Source organism: Rhipicephalus sanguineus, chromosome 2, assembly GCF_013339695.2.
Source record: "Rhipicephalus sanguineus isolate Rsan-2018 chromosome 2, BIME_Rsan_1.4, whole genome shotgun sequence".
Taxonomy (NCBI): Eukaryota; Metazoa; Arthropoda; class Arachnida; order Ixodida; family Ixodidae; genus Rhipicephalus; species Rhipicephalus sanguineus.
In genome coordinates this window covers 190439886-190446006 of record NC_051177.1, presented here as the reverse complement: position 1 = coordinate 190446006, position 6121 = coordinate 190439886, and the positions used below count along the sequence as shown (strand labels likewise).

The following is a 6121-nucleotide window of genomic DNA, read 5'->3' as shown; positions in this document are numbered from 1 at the left end:
GCAGCCATGGCACTGCCCGAAAAGTCGGTGACGGACCGCTGTGCGCGAGTGAGTGGCCCGGCCCGCGTGGGTGAAGGTTAGGGGCAGTGCGCGTGCCCGCGATATTGTATCGTGTAGCTTTCTGGAAAGTTCTGAGTTAGTGTTAATAAATGTTCGTCTTGGGAGTTCAACCGACGAGCATCATTTCCTTGGCAGCAAGACGGCCCAACCCCACATCTGGCGCCCAACGTGGGGCCCAAACCCACGATCCTGAGATTAAGAGTCTCATGCTCTACTGACTGAGCTAGACGGGCGTCGTCTGTCTTTTCATCTTTTTATGTATTTATTCCCTGTATTACATGCGAAGCATTTCTTAGCGAACCTTTTGCACTTTGAGCGTTTCTATCTATCTATCTATCTATCTATCTATCTATCTATCTATCTATCTATCTATCTATCTATCTATCTATCTATCTATCTATCTATCTATCTATCTATCTATCTATCTATCTATCTATCTATCTATCTATCTATCTATCTAGCCGCCTACGTGTGGGTGCTCCCTTAACATGGTGCAGACCCAAATTGGCTTGAGAGGGTAAGAGGATTTGACGAATATGACTGTCGGGTCACAAAATGAATAACGTGAATATCCTGTCGTGTACGTCGTCAAACCCTTTCCTCCAGACACGTGTGGTTCCAGACACGTGTGGCGCCACAGGTGATTCACAGTTTATATCTACCCAGGAACTGCGAGAACAGACATTGGTAAATTAAGTGCGAGAGCGTTCTGAAAAACTGACGTCGGCTGACAATGGCAGCGTTGACCCCACGAATGCAAGAAATGAGAATTAGGACCCCAGCAGAAATAGAACCCGTAGCGTAGCGGTCAAGTATTCTACCACAGAGCCACGCCAGGTCAAGAAACTGCTTCGGAAAAGAACCCTATGCAGGCGTAATGTCGGTGCAGCGTCAATAGTGCTTGTAGTGCTGGGTATCCAATTGTATACCAAAGCAATAAACACTACATATGTACTCCTACGACACAGGCGTCATGCCAGGTTAACGTCTGTGGCTCCACTTTTATAGCAGTCTAATAAACCTTACATTTTTACCCCTACGATTCAGCAAGCTATATTAAAGCGTTGTTTGACCCCGGAGGAATAAGCTAACGAAAGTTACGCACGATATTCACATCATCGCATCGTAAAGTGCACTTCATTTCGATAATAATGACGTATGCTTTAATGTGAGTGCTGACAATACGTCAGACCACAAGTTACCCTGTACTACGCTTACAAAAACACGTCGATCTACCTCGCAGCGCTTGGCTCAAAGCCGAAAAATGCAGCATAGACCTGCTTGCTGACTTCGTCGCATGAAACCGATTCCCACAAGGCGTGGGATCCACCGAAGTTTTCTCTCCATTTATCGGCTTCTTTCTATCGCTTCCTTTCTCGCTCTATGTCTTTCTCTCTTTTTATATTTTTATAGTTCGCCTCCGTCCCTTCGCAGCCACATATTGGGCTAACTGTTACCATCTTCCTTTTTAGTGAACCTGTGGTGAGTGGTGGGATTTGCCCAATTTTTATGGCACATACCCGTTGATGATGATAGTTTTCAGGTGAGCATGGAAATTTTACGGCTGGCTATAACAGGTTCGCTTCGCTATCAAAAGCATTAGAGACCACTCAAGGTCATGACGGAAGTTGACGTAGCTCCTTTCTGTCGCGTAAGTTCCATCGCGCTCGTTGGGACCAAGACGAAAACAGCGCCCGGATCCCTGGGACAAATCGCTGCAGCTTCGCTCATGCTTGACGGACTCCTCATATCGCTCTCAATCTTCTGCCTACACAACACCGCTGGACGCGATTACCAAAGCACAATGCACTGGAAAAGCCTCTGCGACCGGAAGGCTGATGTTACGGTCGCCGGATATGTGTTTGTATCCGATAGCTCCGCCACAGCTAACTACAACATTATTTTTCCGACGAAAGATAACGGCAATCGTTCAATCTATGCCCCAACTTACAATCACATGCATTCTTCAAATAAACAGTGACAAACGATGCTCGGATCTGGGTGGTGTTCTTTTCAGCATTGAAAGCTTAATATAACAATGATATGTACCGATACCAATATTGCGATACCGATATTACAGTATCGCAATATTGGTACCCAATATGCGGTACCAATATGTACCGATACCGATATTGCGCATTTTGTCGAATGGTTTGGACAAACCTTTAGACGCAATGACTGCACGGCTCTTGAAACTTCGTGCGTAAGCTCCACATCAGTCAGAACATGCGTGCTGTCGCTGTCCTTCGCCTGGTAGCGCAGTTCACCTGCGAAGGATAGTTACGGATGCTCTCTAACAAAGGCGCTCTGCCCAGCAAAAAATGTAAGACCCGCTGTTTACGTGGGAACCATTTATGGCGGCCTCATTACCGTTTCTACTTAATGAAACGTTCAATAAATATGGTGCTAAGGTTGTTTTCCTCCGTCCATTGTTCTATTAAGCTGTACGCTGCCTATGTGTGTGATATTATAAGTGTTCGAAGTCCGGTCCGTGAAGAGGCTTTTGCCCCCGACCCGTAGTGGCATAATGGACGTAATGTTCTCAGCTATAAACTTTGAATGTTTGAAAAGATTGCACTATCGTCTAAACTTTCGATCGTCTGCGCCGTCCGCGTATTGAAATACTCGCGCAGTGCGAGACAAGCTGCTGGATATCATATGTTCAAGTTAGAGGAAACGCTGTCGCAGGACTAGGATGCCTAACAGATGTTGCGTGCCGGGGTGCCGTTCCGGCTACAAGGGAAGCAAAAAGGTGTCGTTGTTTTGTTTACCGTTAGACAAGCAGCAGCGCGAGAAATGGAAGCGGGCCATACCGCTGCAAGAAAGCGGTGATAATTAACTTTGAGTCGAAGTATACACGTCTGTGTGCGAACCATTTCGACGCCTCGGACATTATCACTGCTTATGATTTTAACATCAACGGCGACTCCGTGTCGCAGAAACGCGACAAACCAACGCTGAAGGCTGACACCGTTCCAAGGATTTTTGAAGGACTTCCTTCGTAGCTCACAAAGCGCAGACCTCGATCTCGCTCATCTACAGTGCCACCACCATGCAAACGACCACGTGAGTAAGCCTGTGAAGAGCTCCGAGCGTCGCCGACGCCCTGTTTAGACCGCACCGTAGTGCGTGCCGTGCGCAAACGCCTGGCAAGAAAGGGACCAACGGGGAGTGTAACTGCGCGCCGATCACCTGCTAAGTGCAGCACTGCTCGGCCCTGTCGGCTAGACGAAAACAAGTCATATCGGTTGTACGCCAGAGTGAAAGCGAAGTACTATTACATCGAATAGAAGCTGTTATGAGAGTCAAGTGCAACTCTCGCCGGCGCACGCAGCGAGCGAGCGAGCGCGCTCACCCACGTTTCTTCCCTATCGAGCTTCCGGACCAAAATACGTGCAAGCTTTCGAGCCCGGACGCCACGGATAAGTCGCTTCAATGTGCCGAATGAGGAAGAACTACGAATAACACTGTCAGCGTTAACAAAAGTAAGCTGTTCGTCAGCGGTTGTATTCCCGCAGAGTTACCTGCTACAACTATACGAAGCGATACGAAGTAGGCTTCGCTACGTCGTCGGCACCAAGCCGGCCGGCGGCCGGTGTGAGTGCGTTGCCGGTGCAGGTGAAAGAAACGTTGCGTAGAATATGCTTCACAGAGAATAATGTCTTCTGGAATAAAGTACAGATCAAACTGTGTCTTTCTCTACATGCCACAACTGTTGTCAAACATCCAGCGTGAAGGCGAGACGAATCAACTTGCGGCCGGCGGCGTACAGCGAGCGACTTACGAGCATGGTGAAACAGCTGTGCCTGCAGGTGGCAAAAGTCATACAGAAGTCCCCTGCTACAGCGTTCGTAATTATATATCTTGGTATTCTGTCGTTAATCCCCGAATTTTTGTATTTGTTCTGCTGATACCACCGCGAGCTGCATGTTTTAATTGAGCTGGTTTTTTCCTTCCGGGTGCTCATTTTAAAACAGAAAACGCGTTCAGAAATGTATTTATGCATGCTGAGTGCTAGAAGTAAAAGCCTGAAAGCAAAGCGACCGTTGCGGAAGTTTAGAAAGCTTAAACACCGAGGCTTCCCACACACAACCCCAGCGATAGCAGCGTTCGCATCGCCTCTCAAGCACAGCTGCGCTTCTGGCGGCGGCCGCTGGCTCCATATGAAACTGACGCGGCAGTTTCGTGACCATAAGAAGCATTGAATGACTCTGGTATTATCCTACAATTTTTAACATAGTTTTGTAAAAATCTTTTTAAAGCACAATTACATTTAGATTTAAGTATTATAATATGACTAAAGCAACACAAGGACCAATAAGAAGAGGCACAACGCGTGAATTCACTTTTAAAAAAATGCTTTTTATTGCGACAGCAATAATATGGACGTTCTCGGTGGGTGTTTGCTGTCGCTGTAATGCTCCGTATAAAGTTCACATCGATAATATCTCCCTGCGCATCGTATGTTCTACGCGTCAATAAAAGCGCGCGAGCGCTGCGGACTAGCGCGGCTGAAGCAAGAGATGAAAAGAGCTGGCCGTCTCCGTCGCACGAAGGGCACATGCGATAACACCGTTCCGCGTGCAAGGCCTGACTGCTTGACGAAACGCAGAGACGAAACACCCCGTTGCATTCTCCTGTGAAATGCGGCATTGAGAGAGCGCCAATTGAATTTATCTAGTGTCTGGATTTTGATGCGCGCGTATTCAAGACATTACACAAAGATTCAGATTTATCACAGCCTTGAATGTATCAAATTGATGAAGAATATTTAAACCATGCCGTTCGCACTCCTTTGTACTGGAGAAACAAAATTCTGAGAGCGTAACCTTGAGGGAATCAAGGCCACTGACCCACTGAGCCGACTGTTATGAACAGTAGAGCTCAAGACTCAAAGATAGAGCACTGAGCCATATTTTCCGAATGGAAGAGCCTAAGACTCAGATGTGGAGCCACTGAGACAACTTTCTTTTCGCGACTCAGAGGCAGAGCAAATGAAGCCTCTTTTCTGAATGGAACTACTCGAGACTCACAAGTAGAGCCACTGAGCCACCTTGTATGAATGGAAGAGCTCAAGACGTAGAGGTGGAGCCACTGAGACGACTATTTTGAAGGTGAGAGCTCAAGACTCGGTAGTACAGCAAATGAACCCTCTTTTCTGAATGAAGCAGCTCAAGACTTAGAGGTAGAGCCACTGAGGCGTCTTTTCTTAGTGGAAGAGCTCAACACTCATAGGTCTAGTCGCTGAGTCGTCTTTTCTGAATTGACGAGCTGAAGACTCGGAGGTAGAGCCACTGACACGATTCTTTTTAACGGAAGAGCTCAAGACGAAGAGGTACAGCCACTGAGCCGTCTGTTCTGAATTGAAGAGCTCAACACTCGGAGATGGAGTAGTGATGCAAAACTATCCGTAAATCCACTATCGAGAGTATTGATAGTTTCTTTGAAACTATCGATAGTGTAAAGGAACTATCGATAATACCACTATCTATAGACTATCGATAGTACAACTGCTGGTATTACTAATTATTCCCTAATAATCATGCTGCTGTCGCTCGGCGATATTGCCAGAACATTTGCATTCGCTACTATTCGCAACACTCAGCTCGTTTCATTTATGAGGAATATTTTATTATTGAAATTACCGCTGTGAAAATGCTGGAATATATCCATTGAGAAATCCATATTCAAAGCAAGCAGTCACACCTTACAAACAAAAGTTAGCTCATCATTTTTTTATTTTGAATCGCAAAATGCAACATAAATTCGAAGTCCTGAAGTTCCGTCACCTGTAACGGCTTCCTTCCGCTACCGCTGGACCATTAAATTTATTTATAATTTGTCAGCCAAGAATTCTGCTGAAGGAACACAAGCATGTTCACTTTCTTGCCCTTCAGCCTGCTCCTCCTATCTGAAGCGATATGTGCAGCCGCGGAGAACACGCGTTCTGCAGGTACTGAAGTTGCTGGGATGCACAAGTACTTCCTAGCCATTTGAGAGAGCGGCGTTGTGGAGCATTGCCAACACTGCCAGAATTTTAAAGGATTGCTCTTCCTTTCCT

General features: G+C 46.5%; 1 non-coding gene across 1 annotated transcript; it reads right to left on the bottom strand.

The window, feature by feature from the left end:
• Positions 1-220: 220 nt before the first annotated feature.
• Positions 221-293, bottom strand: Trnak-cuu (transfer RNA lysine (anticodon CUU)). The gene has a single exon. It is a non-coding gene; the product is annotated as a tRNA-Lys (tRNA).
• Between the last annotated feature and the right edge of the window lie 5828 nt (positions 294-6121).